The sequence below is a fragment of the Ursus arctos genome, unplaced genomic scaffold (assembly GCF_023065955.2).
Source record: "Ursus arctos isolate Adak ecotype North America unplaced genomic scaffold, UrsArc2.0 scaffold_14, whole genome shotgun sequence".
NCBI classification, from domain to species: Eukaryota; Metazoa; Chordata; class Mammalia; order Carnivora; family Ursidae; genus Ursus; species Ursus arctos.
The window spans coordinates 42,838,798-42,855,250 of NW_026622808.1; the positions used below are offsets into that span (position 1 = coordinate 42,838,798).

Genomic DNA, 16,453 nt, shown 5'->3' on the forward strand with positions numbered 1-16,453 from the left:
AGCTTCCCTTGCCCCAGGGGAGAGTTAAAGATTTTGTTTTTAATAACCTTCCAATCACAGAGCAATATAATGATAATTATAATAATAGCTGACATTTACTGAAGGTTTAGTAAGTACCAGGCATGGTGCAAAGCAGGCTTTACAACAATTAAATTATTTCATCATCACCATAACCCTATACAGTGGATTTGTTATCATTGCCATTAGCTAGGTTTAGAGGTTTAGAGAGCTCCAAGACATAGATAGCTCTGGAAAGAGTAATGATTTCAACCTGGGCAGAGCCCATTATTTTAACTGCTACATCCATTAGAGAGCTAGAACCTGGTGTGGCATAGATAGAGGTTTTAAAAATTTGAAGGGAAGTTAAGTAGTCTGACCCCTTAGAAAGCTGGAATCCCCTAAAGCCAGGGAAATGGAAAGGCTCAATGAAGATGAACACCTGTGCCCCATTCCCACACAGAGCTTATAGGATGACAAGATCTTAAGTGGGATAAGTATGAGGGGCTCTAGGGGACTCAGCACCAGGCTTAAAGGTCTTGAAAGATGGTATGAAGTCCCAGTATCCAGGTCTGTCATGGATAAAAGGGAAGAGGGGTGCCTTCAGAATTCCTCTCCCTCAAAAATAAATAAATAAATAAATAAATAAATAAAATAAAATAAAATAAAATAAAATAAAATAAAATAAAATAAAAATAAGAGAATTCCACTCCCTCAAATGAATCCAGGTGAGGGAGAAACAGACAGTCACCACTAACTGGTCTTCCCAGACACTCATAAGTCCCTAGGACCATTTTCCAGCACTGAGAGGAAGAGAGGCCAAAATAATGCTGAGTAGACTTCATGCCAACTAGATTGTTGAGGTCTAAGTTAGATGCAATTTAATTTGGCAAACTAAAAAAAATACCTGTTTCCTTGAAACCAAGAATCATTGAGCAAATTCTTAGTACAAAGTTGGGGGGGGAGGGGGCATGAAGAGGGATGATGAAGAGATGCTATCTGGTGATGGAACAAAAACAAGTTTATGTTTCTAGTTTGAAGGAGTAGAGGAATAGAGGACATTGGAGGAACCAGTTCTGAGGAATGGTGGGGGGATGTTGATGTAAATAACCTACTCAATCTTCATATATCATAGCAGGAAGTTACTCAACACCTAAGAACCCAGACCAAAACCCGCTTTCTGTTTCGGCGCTGAACAGTACTGGAACCAAACTATAAATAACTTAGTTCCTTACTCCAGAGAATACCTGCTACTGGTAGATAAGACCAAACTAACTACGTAGCTTACTTACCAAGACTAACAGCTTGCTCATTAACATTTGCTTCGAAGTATCATCTCGTGTCCACCAATCTAAAATTAGTATCCCCCAACTCAGCCCAATTCCAATCAATTTCTGCCTTGCAAGACTCGCAAGACTTGCCTTAAATCACCCAAAACTTTATACATAGCCTTCTCTGATCTTCCCTTTCTGAGACTCTAGTAAGATTCTGGGAAAGTGATCTTCCTACAGTAGTAAATCTAATAAACTTAAATTTGCTTGATAAACAAGGTTTTCTAGCAGTCTTTCTGAGGAGTCGGCAGTCGAGAATCCCAAGTAAATAAACTAAAAAGTAATAGGAAATGAAAAACATTTAGAGGTACTGAAGTAATCCCCTGAAAACACAAATGGTTAAAAGAGTCTCCCTCTGGTGGTGGGGAGGGATGGACCAGGGGACAATTGCATTTCCTGTTAAGCCTTTCTGTACCAATAGCTTTTTAAACCATGTGGGCGTAGTACTATGGTAAAATATGTTTAAAAGTTTTAAATATTAGGGGCGCCTGGGTGGCACAGCGGTTGAGCGTCTGCCTTCTGTTCAGGGCGTGATCCCGGCATTCTGGGATGGAGCCCCACATCAGGCTCCTCTGCTATGAGCCTGCTTCTTCCTCTCCCACTCCCCCTGCTTGTGTTCCCTCTCTCGCTGGCTGTCTCTATCTCTATCGAATAAATTAAAAAAAAAAAAAATCTTAAAAAAAAAAAAAAAGTCTTAAATATTAGTAACAGTAACCCAGTGGCTAGCAGGCCATTTCCCCAAACCTCTGTTTATACCAGGAGAGCTGGTATTCCTCTTTCTGGATTCAGCCCTGAAAACATAATGTTAATACTGAGCTAACGAAGAAACATTACAAGTTATGTCCATCCCCGTGGCACAAACATAAAAGTCACGGCTAATAGACACATTTTACAAGCACAGAAATGAGGCCAAGAGAATCAAAAATATTGCCCGAGTCCATAATGCACCCTTTACCTGCTGCTGTAGAGATTTCTAGGTAATCATGATGTATGTGAATTGATCTTATCTGGGATTGGGTCCCCTTCTCCGAACTGCTCTCACCACACACACCCCCAGCCGATTCCTACTCTTAACTCACCTTCAAAGAGAAAAGATCACAAGGGAAAAAGTCATTTTTCTTAGAGGCCAGACCTTTTCCCTCAGCCCCAATCATTTTTTAATCTTAAACCTTAGAGAGGAAATTACCCTTTCAGATTGGAAACCCCGAGTTTCTGCCTTGCTCCAACCTGAGTTTACATATTGAGTACCTTGCGATGAGGGCACTGTGTTCGAGAAGTATTAGGAAGGCTGATGGGGGAGCAAGTGGGGGTTATGGAAGTCCGTTGAGAGGTCTCAGCAGACCAAATGCACATAGGCTTCGGTTCGAAGAATAAATATGTATGTGAAGAACTTCTTTGAGAGTACATTTTTGGAAAAACACACACACATACATACATAAATCGCATGTGCAAAGAGCCTCTTTCTACAGTCAAAGACCATAAAGGAAGTTGAGTCTGGATCTCAGAATGTCCTCTTCCCTGAACCTTGAAACAAAAAGAAACTATCCACTGAATCAAGTTCCCCTCACCTCAGAATCCAATCCCAGAATTGGCTAAGAGACACATTCAGGACAGTGATGCAGCTTATTTTTTAAAATACTGCAACCCCTTGTTGGGGTGAAAGCTAGTAGAAATACTAGTAAGTGTGCACTGAATAATCATTCATTCAACAATATCTACTGAGCATCTCCACACGGCAGGCACAGCTCCACACACTAGGGATGGGGGTGAACAAGACCAGAGTCTCTGACCACAAAAAGTCCGAAACTAGTCATCTGGACACAGTAGGCACATCATAAATATCATGTGATCAAATGAATCAATAAATAAATTTAAATATTAAGTCAAAAGACAATAAAATCACTCTTGGGTGTTAGACTTTTCTAATTCCCTTACACATTTAAAAATGCTAATACAAAGTAGCTAAGATGGAAAAATAGTCAATGATGGGAAATATATGTGATACTACCTTAGAGAAAAAGGACAATACAAACTCTATATACAGTTTTATTTGTTAACAAGAAATACATAGGAAGGGGGCGCCTGGGTAGTGCAGTTGTTAAGCGTCTGCCTTCGGCTCAGGGCGTGATCCAGGCATTCCGGAATCAAGTCCCATATAGGGCTCCTCCGCTGGGAGCCTGCTTCTTCCTCTCCCACTCCCCTGCTGTGTTCCCTCTCTTGCTGGCTGGCTGTCACATAAATAAATAAAATCTTTTTTAAAAAAAGAAAGAAATACATAGGAGGGGGGGAATCTATAATGCAACAATCCAAAATGTTAACTGTGTTTTTCTTTAAGTAATTTCTAATTATTTGTTTTCATATTTTTACCTTTCCCTTTTGTTCAATTTTTCTGTACTCAGCACACATTGTTTGTATAAGGGGGCAAACTGTTTTTATGAGAGGAAAATATCGCTACGGTCATTCTGCATTTAGCAATGGAACTAAGAGATCCTCAGAAAACAGACTGTTGACAAGCTAACTAGTGTCTATCAGCTTTGCCCTCCATATCACGAGACAACTTTATTTTCCTTTCTCAAATCTCATCTCTGTGTGGCATAATGGAGTTGCTAATGTTCAGAAAAGGACTCTGGGTCCAGGAAGAAACCGCCACAGCACAGAACGTAGGAAACAATGAGGAACTTGTTTCGGGCAGCGTGCATCCGGCACAGGGGGGCTCTTAAAATCACACACGGCTAGAAATGTTATCAAATGCTTGCTTGCTGGGTTTTTAAAAATTTTTTAAATTTCTTCAGTTCCCTAACTGATGAAACTGTAATAGTATATTTCATATTTTCTTTCGTAGGTCTCATGGAACAAATGGACACTAACAATTACAATAAAAGCTAATGTTGCTGCATACTTGCTGGATGCCAGGCACTGTGCTATACTTTGTACATACATTACTTCATTTAACTCTCTGTCCCATGAAATAGGACTACTACTCATCACACTGAAAGACAAGGAGACAAAGGGCAGCGGTAAGGAACTTGCCCAAGATCACAATACTAGGTGGCAGAGGTTGCCTCAAACCCAGGTCTGGCTGCGTCTCAGACTCCTAAGGACTAAGATTCTTAATTATTTACTATGATTTTCTTTGCCTGTAACAACAAGAAATTTCCCAACACGATATTATATATTTTTTCCAAAAACTTGGAAGAAAAATGCAAGGCTTAAGCTTTAGCAACCTCTACTTAACCTTTTACCCATCTCATTTTTTCAAGAAAGTGAGGCTTTAGAGAAGGAAACATGCTAAAATATATTTTTTTTAAGACTGACAGAAGTAACTGTTACATATTATGTGATCATTTCCACATCACTTTTTGTCTTGTATCTTATACTGAAAAAACACATGCCATACCATTTTTGGGTATTTCCACCAGTCTCAAGGGGTCCAATATAGAAAACTGTGTAGGCAGGATAATATTCCTTTTGATGAAATTATTGCTTCAACTTAACATTTAAAACGTAGTGAAAAGAATCAATAAGCATATACTTTTCTTGGGACTCATAAACATTTATTTAAACAAACTCGAAGTTCCTTTTGTGTATATTCAACACATGAACAGCCTGAAATTGGAAACTGGATCTATTCCCTTAAAAATCCCTGATGAAATCAAAGTAAATGGAAAAGGGATTGTAGGAGACTACAATGGCATGTATACACTCAAGGAGCATTGTCCCCTTCTATTATTTGATAATTATGTAAACTGGAGAGGTCAGATATGGATAAAATGTCCCACTTCTATTCATGGTCATTAGAGCAAAGAGGAGTGGTTCTCAAACTCTTAAGAAAAATTGAGACTCACAACCTCCCATTTCAGAGATTCTGCCCACTTTGGGCTTCTGGGAATTGCTATTTGACAAGTGTCCCCTGGGATTTCATTCAGGTGGCACAGGGCTTACACTGTGAGATACTGCTATGAACAACAGTGAATAAAAGCATGGGCGCAAGAGCGCACCACACCTGTTTGCATCGTGGCCCTATCACCTACAAACAAGGTGTCCTTCGTCAAGTAACTTAATCTAGAGTCTCTAAGCCTCAGTTTCTTCATTTGTGAAATGGAAAGATAGCAAGAGTAGCTTACAGAGTTGTGAGAATTTTTTAAAAAGATTATATATATATATAAAATATCCATCCATATGATATCCATATAGAGAGAGAAACTAACCACACTGTCTAACACAAAGTAAATGCTCAAACACTCTAGCTTGCTAATATTAAATTATTATTTTAAAAGAGGAAGCCCCAGAGCTCTAAAACCTCCTGCTGTCATGTTCTCTTTATTTCTCAGTCTCCTCTTAGGGATATTGATTTGCCTTCATATTTTCTCTTTGTTAAATCTTCCATGAATATTAACCTTAACTCGCTTTGATCATAAGGTCTCCAAACTCTGTAAATGCAGTATTAGGCATTCAAACGGTTCTCTCTACACTTCAAAATATTAGAACATTAGGAGAATCTGTTGCCTAATTTGATCTTAATTGGTACAATAACTGTACCTGGTCTCCCTGGATCCATTTAGGTGGTGAATAAAATAAATCCCAAAGCACAGATCAATGGATTAGTTATCAAAGTATTGTGCAGACATTTTTCACTAAGAGCATTCTCCATATCTGTTCGATTTTTTTAAAGGTTATACACATGCACCCAAGAATTGATACTATACTGTTTCCTTCCACTATCTTTGAATAATAGTTGGACTTTCCATTTCTTTTTTTTTTTTTTAAGATTTTATTTATTTGCCAAAGAGAGACACAGTGAGAGAGGGAACACAAGCAGAGGGAGGGGGAGAAGAAGGCTTCCTGCTGAGCAGGGAGCCCGACATGGGGCTCGATCCCAGAACCCTGGGATCACGCCCTGAGCCAAAGGCAGACACTTAACAACTGAGCCATCCAGGTGCCCTCTGGATTTTCAATTTCTAAACATTATAGAATCTTTGCCTAAAACATTATGCTACAGTTTGGATTACAGAGCATGGTAAAAATGTTTTAATATTGAAATTCAAGTTTCCAGGAGATTTGTGTTTTTTACTTTTTACTGATATATAATATTCATATAGTTAAGTACACAAATCTTAAGGACACTGGTCGATGAATTTTGACCAAGTAAACACACTCCTGTAACCACCAGTGCGACTGAGATTTAGAACACCACCAGCACCACAGAAGGTTCTCTCTTGCCCCCTCAGTCATTACTACCCCCACAGGAAACCACTACTGACCTGCATCACCCTGATTAAATTCATCTACTTTCGAACTTTAAATAAATGGAATCATGAAGTATGGATTTCCCCTTTAGGATTAAGTCTGTGAGATGCAACTATATTTTTGTTTGAAATGGTAGTTCATATTTCTTTCATACATATACCATATTCCATTGTATGCATGTGTCGCAAATTATCAATCTATAGACATTTCTGTTTGGGGCTATTATGAATAAAGTGACTGAACATTCTTGCCCATGTTTTTCAGCATATATGTGCATATAGTGCAGAATTGCTGGGTGGTAGGGTAGGCATATGTTTAGTTTTAGTTAACGTTGCCAAAAAACAAACAAACAAAAAAGATTTAATCAGTTTACATTCCCACCAGCAGCATATAGAGCTCCAGTCACTCAACATCCTCACCTATTTTGGTATTCTCTGTCTTGTTGGAGGATATGTAGTGATAATGCACTGTTTTCTTCTGCATTTTTCTCATGACTGATTAAACTGATCATCTTTTCTTATCTGTATTGGACATTTGCATATCATTTTTTAAAATCCCTCAGGTTTTTGCCAATTTTTGTTTTGAGTTATCCATTTTTGTTTTTTACTTTTAATAAATTTGGGGAGATAATTTTAGACTTACAGCAAAGTTGTAAAGATAATGCAAGGACTTCCAACGTACCCCTCACCTACTTTCACCTGGTGCTAACCTTTTACCTTACCATGGTGCATTTGTTAAAGCTTAGAAACCCACACTGGTACATTTTTATTAACTAAACTTCAGGCTTTATTTGGATGTCTCCATTTTTTCCACTATAATGTTCTTTTTCCTTTCCATAATCCAGACCCAGCTAGCACATTGCATTTACTCATTATGTCTCATTAGTCTCCTCTGGTCTATAAGAGTTTCTTAGTTTTCTTATTTTTCATGACCTCGACGGTTTTGAGAGGTTATCAGTCAGGTATTTTGTAGAATGTCCCTCAATTTGAATTTGCCTATTGTTTTCTTATGATTGGATAGAGACTGCGGATTTTGGAAAGAATAATCTGACATTTGTCAACACTTACTTTATGACTCAGAGAATGGTTTACTTTAATAAATATTCCATGTGCCGTGAAAAAGAATGTATATATTTTGCATTTGTTGAGTGCAATGTTATACAACACACACATACACACACAGGCAAGTTTGTTAACTGTATTGCTCAAATATTCTATATCTACTAAATTTTTTGTTTGAGAAAGGTGTTAAAATCTCTCACTATGATAATTATGGATTTGTCTACTTCTCCTTTTATTCATATCTGTTTTTGTTTTTATATGTTGGAGTCTATGTCATTAAGTGCACATAAATTTAAAATTGGTATATCCTCCTGTTGAATTGTCCCATTAATCATTATAAAATGACTCTTTTTATCTCTAGTAATAGTTTTTGCAACAACCTCAAAATCTGTCTACTACTGGTACAGATAAACCATCTTTCTATGGTTAGCATTTACATACTGTATCATTTTCCATTTTTTCATTTCAGCTTTTCTGTGTCTTTATGTTTAAGGCATATCTCTTATAAGCAGTATATAGTGGAGTTGTTTCTTTAAATCCAGTCTGACAATCCTTGTTTTTAATTGAAATATTTTACCCATTCACATGTAATATAATTACAGATCTTCCTCAAACTTATAATGGGGTTGCATCCTGATAAATCCATTGTAAGTTGAAAATATCATAAGCTGAAAATGCATTTGATTCACCTAACCCATCAAACATCGTAGCCTACCTTAAACATGTTCAGAACATTTACACTGGCCTACAGTTGGACAAAATCATCTAACACAAAGCCTAGTCTACAATAAAGTGTTGAATATCTCATGTGATTTATTGAATACTCTACTGAAAGTGAAAAACAGAATGACTGTCTGAGTACAGAATGGTTGTAAGTGTATTGTTTGTTTACCTTCATGAATCTGTGGCTGAGTGCCAGGGCTGCCACTCCCAGCAACATAAGACAGCACCAGCCTGCATATCACTAGCTTAGGAAAACATCAAAATTCAGAATTTGAAGTACAATTTCTACAGAAGTCAGATTGCTTTCACACCCAAAAAGTCCTGTCAAGTCATCATAAATCAGAGAATGTCTGTACTAATATATTTGAATTTAAATCTGCCACATTACTATTTTTCATGTATCTGATCTTCTTGTTCTTTTTTCCTCCTTTCTTGCATTCTGCTTGATTAATCAATTATTTTTTTTAAGATTTTATTTATTTATTCGATAGAGATAGAGACAGAGAGAGAGGGAACACAAGCAGGGGGAGTGGGAGAGGAAGAAGCAGGCTCATAGCGGAGGAGCCTGATGTGGGGCTCGATCCCATAATGCTGGGATCACGCCCTGAGCCGAAGGCAGACGCTTAACCGCTGTGCCACCCAGGCGCCCCTGATTGATCAATTATTTAACCATTCCATTTTCTCCCTTTTATTAGATTGTTATAGATTTTTTTTGTTCATTTAGTATTTACCTTAACTATTGCAACATACATTCAGAACTTAATAATCTACCTTAAATTAGTAATTGTACCACTTCCCTGATAATCTCACACCTTAATTCCCATTACTCTTTTTCTGCCTTTTGTACTACTGCTGTCAGGTACTTTAATTCTGCATATTGTTTATTTTTTAAATTATTTATTTATTTTAGCTGGGGAGGCGCAGAGAGAGAGAAGGAGAGAGAGTTTTTGAGGGACAAGGCAAGCTCAGGGTCCCCCTAGTACTCCCCCATCTTAACTCACTCCCTGGAGGGAGTCTTAAGCAGACTCCATGCTGAGCATAGAGGCCCACACGGGGCTCAATCCCACAACCCTGAGATTATGAACTGAGCTGAAACCACGAGTCCAACATTTAACCAACTGTGCCACCAGGCACCCCAATTCTGCATATTGTTTAAACCCACTAGACCTTATTATTGACTTAAAGAGTCAGTATATATTCGGAGTTATCCATATATCTATCTTTTCTGCTGCTCTTCATTCCTTCCTGCATTTCCATGCTAAGATCATTAACTTTCTTTTTTTTTTTTTTTAAGATTTTATTTATTTACTTGAGAGAGAGAGAGCACACAAGCCAGGCGGAGAGGCAGAGAGAGAAGCAGACTCTCCACTGAGCGGGGAGCCCGATGCGGGGCTCCATCCTAGGACCCTGGGACCATGACCTGAGCTGAAGGCAGACACTTAACTGACTGAGCCTGCCAGGCACCCCTAAGATCATTAACTTTCTGCAAAGACTTTCCCTTAGTGCCTATCTTAGTATGGGCTTTCTAGCAATGATTTCTCTCCATGTTTATTTGAACGAAAGTGTCTTTATTTCACCCTCATTTTTGAAAGGTTTTTTCACCAGACACAGAATTCTTCTTTAGCAATTATTTTCTTCCTGGTGTTTATATATATATCATTGGTTATCTGCTAGCTTTCATCATTTTTTTTAATTTAAATTCAATTAATTAACATATAATGTATTATTAGTTTCAGAGGGAGAGTTCAGTGATTCATTATTCTTATATAATGCCCAGTGCTACTCCTTAATGTCCATCACCCAGTTACCCCATCCCCCCACCTCCCCTCCAGCAAACCTCGGTTTGTTTCCTATGATTAAGAGTCTCTTATGGTTTGTCTCCCTTTCTGATTTTGTTGTTTTATTTTTTCATCATTTTTTTTGAAAGGTCGTCAGTTTATTGTTGCTCTTTTAGAGGACATTCACCTATTTTTTCTTGGAATATGATTTAGATTTTCTCTTTATAGGCGTCATCATTTTTTCCAGTGATATTTTGTATTTATTCTGTTTGGGGTTTATAAGGCTTCATGAATCTGGAGTTTGATATCTTTCATTAGTTTTGAAAATTATTTGGCCATTGTATCTTCAATATTTCTTCTGCTTCATTTTCCCCTCTTATACATTAGATATTTTTACAAAGTTTTATGTGGGCTCTATGCTCTTATCTTTATTTTCTATTTATTTTTCCTCTCTGCACTTCAAGCAATATTTTCTACCTACCTACTTTCAGCTCATTAACTCTCTATTCTGCTGTGTTTAATCTGCAGTTAAACTCATTTTTTGACTTCTTAATTCTTTCTGCTCTAGAACTTTTATTTAGTTATACTTCTAGATTTTAATTTCATGGTGACATTCTCTATTATTTTACTTCATTTATTTAACATGTTAACCATGCTATTTCTAAATTATATCTCTGTTAACCCTGATATTGCATTGCTAACAGACCTATTTCTATTGTCAGGGTTTTTTTCATAGGTTTTTGTCATTTGGTCCTGTTTCCTGGAATAGCCAGTGATTTTGGACCGAATGTTGACATTAGGCATGAATGATTACAGAGACTATAGATGATGTTATAGTTATCCAGAGAATATTTTACTTTCTTCGCCTAACAGGCAGGAAATTTTGATCCAATTAAAACTGGAATAATTGGAGGCTACTTTTAAGACTTTGTGAGGGCTGGGGTGCTTAGGTGGGCCATCCAGTTAAGCATCTGACTCTTGATCTCAGCTCAGGTCTTGATCTCAGGGTCGTGAATTCAAGCCCTGCACTGGGCTCCATGCTAGGCGTGAAGCCTACTTAATAAAAAATAAAAAATAAAAAAAGACTTTGTGAGGGCTGATCTATTACTGATTTATCCCTATCACCAGCCATGATATTTCAGAGGTCTATTTTTAAAACCTGGGGAATTTACTGAGATCTCTTCTCCTTGGCAGGTTCTAAATTAAAATTTTTGTCTCTCCTTAGCAGTGAGGCTGCCAAAAGCTCTGATTAGCTTTTTAACTGCTTAGCAACTACTTTTTTCTGGGTTTCTTAGGCTCTCACTCCACTCATGCTCAAGCTTAGGAATTAGCCTTATGTCTGATTTTAGGTTAGAATAGATAATTCAAAGCAAACTTAGATTTGTTTCACCTTTCCCTTAATTTGAAGGGAAATTGTATAGAGAATTCCAGATCGCTTCTCTGAAATTCCTGTTTCTTCAGGATCTTGGCCTCATAAGTCTCGGCTACATTAATAGCCCTGAAGTTAAATTTGTGGTTCCCTATCCTAGCGATATTGCTGCAAGCTCTAGGTCTCTGCTTTCTCTTCAAGCTCTATTCCCCACAAGGGAAATTAACAAATGTTCCAAAAGCAAAAGCATCAGTAAATGTAGGACTCACCTTATGCTTTTCCCCCATCTTCTTGAGATGCTGGCCCTTCAAGTTTTGGACACTTTGATTATTGTCTGATGGCTTCAAACAGTTATTATTTTGAATTTTATTGAGATTTTATAGTTTTGCTCAGTGGGGAGGTTATTCTAATACTAGAGAATTAGGTTTTAATCTACCTTCCTATTGCTCAACCAGTAACAAAGTTGAAATCAACCTTTAAGTAGAGTGATACTATAATCCAGTTTAGTATCTGGGATGCTTCTGATTTATGGCTCTTATTCTGAAACAACAATCATTTTTGCCCTCTTTCACTCTCAAAAGTGTCCACTATGCAATAAATGATATGATTATCCTACCTCTAAAAGTTCTTTTATCTTTCTTCTGGCCTCCATTAAAATAGTCATTAATTATGTATAAAAGAATGCCAAATGACCAAAAAATAAAAAATAAAAAAATAAAAAGAGAGAGAGATTTTGCTCTTTTGCAGTTACTGCAGCATGAGGCACAGTGAGGAGCAAAGTCTCCTGTGACACCCTTTACAAGGCAGTGCAGGAGTCCCACACAGGAACCAGTGGAAGCACCAGAAGTTTTTGGACACCATGGAGTAGCAGATCAACTTGAAGAACTATGATGCTCAGAATGACAAATGCTTCTTGGGCACCATCAGGCTTAAGTTCACTCCCTGCCCCAAGTTCTCTGTGTGTGTTGTGGGGGACCAGCAGCACTATGATAAGGCCAAGCTGTGGATATCTCCCACGTGGACATTGAAACATCGAAGAACCTCAACAAGAATAACAAATTCATCAAGTATGATGTACGTCAAGAAGTACGATGCCTTTTTGGTGTTGGAATATCTGGTCAAGCAGATCCCATGAATCCTGGGCCGAGGCCTGAATGAGCCTGGCAAGTTTCCTTCTTTACTGACCCACAATAAGAACATGGTGGCCAAAGTTGATGAAGTGAAGTCTCATCATCAAATTCCAAATGAGGAAGGTGTTGTGTCTGGCAGCGGGAAATTGGCCACACATAGATGATAAATGATGGGCTTTTGTACAATGTCTGCTTAGCTGTCAATTTTCTAGTGTCATTGTTCAAAAAGAATTGGCAGAGTGTCTGGGCTTTATACATTAAGAGCACCATGGGCAAGCCCCAGTGCTTACACTAAGACACAGCTTAATAAACCTTACTGCCACCATTAACACACACACACACACACACACACACATACACACACACAGATTTCATATATATTATTTGTGCATGTCTCAGAATTAGTATTTCTTCTATTTACTTGAATATCTGATACATCATTCTGGAATCAGAAAAAGAAGTTTATAAATTTAAAAGATCAAGGCGATTTCCACATGTTCAAGTAGATAATCACTTCCAAGTGTCTAAAAAGTTATCATATGTGAAAACATAAACATGGATATGAATATGATGCACTCATTTACAAAAGTCAACTGGTTTTCTACATATGTAATTTTCATAATCTCTTAGGACTAGAAGAAACCTTAAAATGACTGAACTCAGCCATATATTCCTTTTACAGGTAAAGACACTGAGGTCCCAAAAGTTAATTTAGGGTGACCTGAATGATTTATCCAACATCACAGATAGATCCTGAACTCCTCTAACTCCCAGTTCAATACAATTCCATCCCTATAAACTACCCCACCCGATGTTTTCCTATTAGCAAACTCTTCCTGTTCCTATAACAACAAATACTTCCCACTACTATGTCCTAGTACACAAAGATAAATGGTTTGGGAATCCTTCCATACGGAGTTACGTACAGGCAAGATTTATAAATTATAAAAAGGGCAAGATTTAGGCCTTTCATACTAGGCTATAAAGGGCAAGAGATCTTCCTGTGAATTTCATAAAGTAATCATTAATATTTCTATTCACTAAACATTTGCCAGAATACCTACTGGGTAGTCCCCAAGGATTTCGAGTTGCAGATGGTTCATTAGGATTCTCTGTTTATTTCAAATGGAAGAATTTACAGAGTACATGATTTATTAGGTAGCTGCAGCAGACACATCTGGTGCCCTGAGTCACATCCGCCTAGCCTTACATCTGATTTTAACCAGGTCAGAATAGATAATTCCATGCAAAACTGGATTTGCTTCACCTGATAGCATCTCACCTGTAGCCCACACAGTATTTCTATTTTCTTCCCCATGGTTGTCTTGGATACTAGCAGGAGTTTTCTTGGACCTTACATATGTGCAGGGAAAGAGCAGGGAGCAATGTTGACCAATGAGCAAGAGTTAATGGATAAACATTCCTGCCTCCTAATCATTGTGTAGTCAATTCTGAGAGGCATCCTATGTGTTTCTTAGGATGTTTCGGTAAAATGAAGCTCTGTTGTCCACAATGGCAGTCTCAAAACATCACCCTTATGCTTCTCCTTTTTCTCATTTCCAATCTCATTCTTCCTACTCCCTCATTCCTGCTCCAACATCACCTCTCAAATAAACATGCACACAAGTATTTTTGTCAGGGTATGCTTTTGGAGGAACCCCAGCCACATGACGTTCAAACACTAAATCCACTTACAAATGTCCTTGTTTCAAACCTCTCAACTTCAGTTTCAAGTACGAAGGCTCCTCCACAGCTTCTATTTCTATGGCATGTTTTGCTAGACAGTAAAGGATAATAACTATAATGAATGTGTTCTATTATGATGCCATCTAGTGGCAAGGATGAATCAAAACTCATGGCATCCAAGTGACCATGTTGTAAATATTAAATTTAAACCCTGGTAATTTCACATTACATGAGATAGATGCATTCAAGAGCAGGCAATCTTACACAATTCCATTGAAGGTCAAAAAGATAAATGTTTGTGACAGGACATTAAAAGGTTGGGATAATTTTATGATATGTAGGTAACACAAGCTAAGACAATGATAAAGATAATCAAATCTCACGCATGAAAAGGCAAAAGCTAATCGCCTACAAGGTCAAGTAGAGCTCTACCTCTATGTTTTGATTTAGCTGAGCATAAAGCCATATTAAGCACACAAAATTGGTTCACACATTATAGAAATCTGCCCCAACAGCCAGTGCTACAGAGATCTCAGGGTAGAAATAAGCAGTAACATGAAATAATAATAACAACAACAACAACAACAACAGCTACCATTTAATGAGTACTTATTATGTTCCAGGTCTTATGCTAAATATTTTATCCATGTGACCTCATTTAATTTTTACAACAACCCTAGACGGCAGGTACTACTAATATCCTCATTTGCAAATAAAGAAAAGGAGGCTTAGAAAAATTAATAAAATTCTCAAAGTCACACACCCAGTAAAAAGCAGGAAGAGGTTGAAACCCAGGTCTGTCTGGCTGCAAAGTCTGTTCTCTTACCCAGTTCACATTTCATGCTGCATCAGAAATCATGACTAATTTTATGCCCAGTACATTGTTAGTGATTTTTATCAATAATGACCCCCCCTTTTTACAGATAGAGTGCTAAAACAGTCACAGTTAAATATCTTGCCTCAGGTCACCCAGAAATCAGTGGCCTGCCTGTATTAAGACTCTTTGGTCACTGGACTCTAGTCAAAACTTACACTCTTTCTCTTCACTGACTTCTGCCAGCAATTAATTTATATCCGTAAGCAAAGGGTCTGATTGCCTTGTCTTAGACTGTATAACTGCAAATGCTATTATTAGATAAGATATTCTACAGAACTATGAAAAAATCTATCCTAGAGAGTTTAACTCTGTGACATCTCCTGACAACGAGTTTCATAGTTCAATCAGGTTTGGGGTGAATCAGAACTCAACGGTCAGCATATATTTTCCTAGCAGTTCATCCTAACACAAGAATCAGGGAGAAGATGGATTTACCATCAAAGGGCATATGGAGTTTGATCATGATAAAAAATAGAATCTCCCCAGTTACAGGCATATCCTCTTAAGAAAGAAGAAAAACGCTTCTGAATTCTGTTGAACAACCATTATCGCAACTTTGGGTGAAATATTTAAACTTTCTGGACCTTAGTGTTTCATCTTGGGACAGGAAAAATGAAATCAATGCCACGGAGTGGTGAGGAGAATTCACTTACATAAATAACCAGAATAACACATGATATGTGGTGGTAGGACCTTAAATGATTTTTCTTTTCTTTTATACCCTTTCTTTGTTTCATTAAGAGTTGTTTAAGTTGCTTATGAAAAAAGTTTCCAAAAAAAATGTTATCTCTCTTCTTCTTTCTTCTAGTCCAAAGAAGAAAATTTCTTTCAGCAAGTTGAACACTATATAGGATTTGAGAAATCAATACTTTTGGAATATCTGGGCTTCCCAATAGAGGACAGTTAAGCAATATCTAACACCTTACAAATGTAAATACCATTTGATCTACCAATTCCACCTGTAGGACATTTTCCCTGCAAATAAATAATTGAAGTGCAAGGGTATTCACTACAGCATTAATTTTAACAGCAAAATATTTTTTTAAAAATCTAAATGCCCATCAATAGAAGATTGGTTATATAAATTATGGTACATGGTACATCTATAGATGAGAATAATACACAACTAAAAAAAAATTCCAGAATGCATTTTTAAGTGAGAAAGCAAGGTATATAGAACATTATGCATAATATACTATTTTATTAAAAAGAAAGAAGATAAATATATATCAATATTTGCTTGTATGTGCATAA

At 37.4% G+C, this 16,453-nt stretch overlaps 1 pseudogene; it reads left to right on the top strand.

The window, feature by feature from the left end:
* LOC113256624 (60S ribosomal protein L10a-like) overlaps nucleotides 1-12,931 on the top strand; it is a 109,055-nt pseudogene extending 96,124 nt beyond the window's left edge.
* Nucleotides 12,932-16,453: the final 3,522 nt, after the last annotated feature.